The following is a 4,080-nucleotide window of genomic DNA, read 5'->3' on the forward strand; positions in this document are numbered from 1 at the left end:
CTATATGTTAACTAATTTGGATTTAAATAAACAAAATAAAATAATAAAATAAAATATATTCACATATAACAATACACATTTACATCTATATTTACCTATCAATCTATGTGTTGAAAACTATGAATCTAAAGTGACAACTCTGATTTTATTTTAGCACCACAAGGTTCATTCTAGTTTTCCTTCTTTCCACACATTTACTCCCTTTCTCCCAACAGGAAACTGATTCCATTATCCTTAACAGATTTACCCAATTGATCAATTTCTTTTATGCAATCCCATCACTGCTGCTCGTTCCTCTCCCACTTTTACGCTGTCATCATTTTACTGGTGCTCTGACACCATGCAATGGGCCTGTGACCAGCCTTATGACCCTTGTTAATCCCTCCACTTTACTCTTCCTACGTGACCACTGATCTTCTATGTATCTCTATAAATGAGTTTAAATTTTCTAGAATTTTATGTAAATGGAATCACACAGTGATTCTTTCATTCAGCATAAGTAATTTAAGATTCATTCATGTTGTTATATCACTAGTTCCTGCCCTGTTATTGCTGAGCCTTCCATTGTATGGATATACCACAATTTATCTATTCATCTGCTGATAGACATTGGAGTTGTTTCCACGTTTTGGCTATTAAAAATAAAGCCATATGCTTCATGTGCAAGTCTTTGTGTGGACATGTATCTCCCTTTCTCTTGGGTAAATACCTAGGAATTAAATGACTGGATAGTATTATAGGTATAGTGTAACTTTTTTTTTTTTTTGGTCACACATCTGCCTTTATTGTGAGCAGCAAATGGGACACTTCCAGCAATAGTAAAAAAATTAATTTGCAAAAGCAAATATTCAGTGAAGACACCTGGTTGGAACCATTGGGAGCCCATACATAGATGACAACCCAGAGCAACAGGAAGAGGACTCCAAAGCCCATGAAAAGCAAGGCCACCAAGTAGATGAGAAGCTGTTTGTAGATAAATGTACTTAGTGGAGGTAACCTCATAAATGAAGAACCAGGCAGTGAAGAACATGCCAATGGTCAACAGCACCACAGTCAGATGGGAGAGGACAACCAAAGTTCATTGGGTTGGTGTATCTGCTCATGGCCTCAGTGTCCATTTTGCCAGGCAAAGGGTGATCCACCACCACCACCAGAATAACACATTGGCAGAAGCGGTATATGTTTAACTTTTAAAGAAACTGCCAAAACGTTTTTCAATGTGGTTGTGCCATTTTACATGCAGACCAGCAGTGTATGAAAGTTTCAGTTTTCTACATCCCACCCACACTCATAAAGTCTGTCTTTTAAATTTTAGCCATTCTAGTGGAACCTCATTGTGCTTTTAATTTGAATTTCCCTAATGACCAATGATATTGAACTCATTTTCATGTGCCCTTTATAGATCTTCTTTGGTGAAATATCTGATTAAATCTTTTACCTAATTTTTAATTGTCTTGTTTTTTTCTCTTATAGCTGAGCTTTGAGTGTTCTTTATATAATCTGGATACAAGTCTTTTATCAGATATATGCTTTGCAAAGATTTTTCCCAGTATGTCTCTTGCCTTTTCATTCTCATTCTTTTATTTAATTTTCATTCTTTCATTTAAAGAAAAATGGTGTATTTTTACAGAGCAAAAGTTTTAAATTTTGTTGAAGTCCAATTTATGAATTTGTTATGAATTGTTTTTGGCATCATATCTAAGAAATCTCCGCTTAACCCAAGGTCACCATAAGTATTTGTTATTTTTTTGCTGTCATAAGTGGTAATCCTCTTTAATGTCAATTTCCAAATCTCTGTTGTCAGTATATAGGTGTAATGCTATATAGTTCCTCTCCATCATGTCTGGAGGCACATAATGCCAGTTTTTCCCACTCATAGTAATTCTTAGATTTGAGTTTTTATTTTTGAGTTTTTATTTTTGGACTATCATTATGAAAAATGGATTTGTATATATTTGATATACCTCAATTCATTGGAGCCATTATTTTTTTAGATGCTTAAGTTGTCCCATCTTTGGTCAGTATGAGCCCCTTCTAATTGTCTCCTGTGTTCTTTCAGTATGACACTAGTGGCCATTGATAACTTTGTTGCTTTCAGGCTGGACAAGATGTCTCTGATTCATCCTGTACATTTGGTGTTACAGATTTAGAACTGCCATCACTAAAAGGTGCTCTGGTTCTCTTTTTGGAGAAATAGTATAATGAGATTACAATCTAGATACAAAGTGCATTCATTACTCCTGGAGTGTCATTGTTTATTTTGGTGGTGTAATTTCATGAACAGAAGTATTTAGTTTAAATTTTGTCAAATTTATTAATATTTTTTATTAATATTAGCCTTATACTTTTTTTTGTGTTTTGTTTGGGACTATATCCTTACCATGAAGTTCTGAAAATATTCACCTATATTATCTTCTAAAAAGGTTTATTATTTTGCCTTTCCTATTCAGTGCCATGAGCTAGGTGGAATTGATTTTGATTTCGTTGCATAGTAAGTGTTCCAATATCATTTTTCCCCAAAAGGATGCTCAACATTCCTGTCATTATGTACTGAAAAGACCACCCACTTCTAACTACTCTACATTATTATTACAACTTGTCATAAGTCAAGTACCCATATACGTGTAGGTCAGTTTCTGGACCACACATATTTGATTTGTCTATTGGCCTGTCCTTGCACCACTACCTTCTTTTATTTTTTTTTATTTATTTTTATTTTTTTAAATATAATGTATTGTCAAATTGATTTCTATACAACACCCAGTGCTCATCCCAACAGGTGCCTTCCTCAATGTCCATCACCCACTTTCCCCTCCCCTGTACCCCTCATCAACCCTCAGTTTGTTCTCAGTATTTAAGAGTCTCTTATGGTTTGCCTCCTTCCCTCTCTGTAACTTTTTTTTCCCCCTTCCCCTCCCCCATGGTTTTCTGTTAAGTTTCTTAGGATCCACATATGAGTGAAAACATGGTATCTGTCTTTCTCTGACTTATTTCACTTAGCATAACACTCTCCAGTTCCATCCACATTGCTACAAATGGCCAGATTTCATTCTTTTTAAGTGCTGTACTTTAATATCTTTATTTTTGGTAGAGCCAAAGTCCTTACTATAATTGTTTCTTGTGTATTCTAGTCTTGGGTTTTTTTTTTTTGTATTATATATATATTTTTTAGAATTGGCTTGTTATTATTTCTTCAGACCTATTGAGATTTTTATTCAATTGCATTGAAATTGTAGATACATTTGTGGAGAACTGTTATTTAATAATGGAGAGCCCCCAAATCCATGTGCTTAGTCTCTGTACTTGTTTAGGTCTCCTTTAACTTTCTTTATTAAAATTTCATAGTCTTTTGCCATATACGCCTTACAAATCTTAGGCTATAATTATTCCTAATTACTTAAATTTTGATAATATAATAAATGGCATATTATTTTAACTTTTGTTTTTTAAATGTTTGTTGCTCATATATAGAAATAAATTTTATATTGATGTTGTATCTAGCAACCTTGCTAAACTGAATTAATTATCACTAGATTATTTTTGTATTTCTAGGAACACAATCATAACACTTGCAAATAATGACAGTTGTATTTTGTGTTTAACCCTTATACATTATATTTCTTCATTTTGCTTTATAGTTTTGGCTAGGACCTTTAGGGCAATGTTGACAAGAAATGGGACAGAGGCATCCTTATTTTGTTACTTACATCAAAAAGATAACTTTCAGTGTCTCTGCATTAAAAATTATGTTTGCTTGTGGGTTAAGATTGATTTTTATTTATTTTTTTATAAAAATGATCCCTTGTGTTTTAAGTTTCCTGAGCTTTTTCTTTTTAATCATGAAAGTATGTTGACTTTTATCACGTTTTTCTACATCTATTGAACTGATTGTACAATTTTTCTTCTTTAACTTCTTTTTTAAAGTTTATTTATTTATTTTGAGAGAGAGAGAGAAAGAGAGAGAGCATGCAAATCAGGGTAGGGCAAAAAGAGAGGGAGAGAGAGAATCCCAAGCAGGATCTTAACTGTCAGTTCAGAACCCCACATGGGGCTCAATCCCATGAACAGTGAGATCATGAC

General features: G+C 33.5%; 1 pseudogene; it reads right to left on the minus strand.

Moving 5' to 3' along the window:
• Nucleotides 1-768: 768 nt before the first annotated feature.
• Nucleotides 769-1,118, minus strand: LOC112854413 (dolichyl-diphosphooligosaccharide--protein glycosyltransferase subunit TMEM258 pseudogene; annotated as a pseudogene).
• Nucleotides 1,119-4,080: the final 2,962 nt, after the last annotated feature.

Source organism: Puma concolor, chromosome D2, assembly GCF_028749965.1.
Source record: "Puma concolor isolate L17-30 chromosome D2, mPumCon1.1.hap2, whole genome shotgun sequence".
NCBI classification, from domain to species: domain Eukaryota; kingdom Metazoa; phylum Chordata; class Mammalia; order Carnivora; family Felidae; genus Puma; species Puma concolor.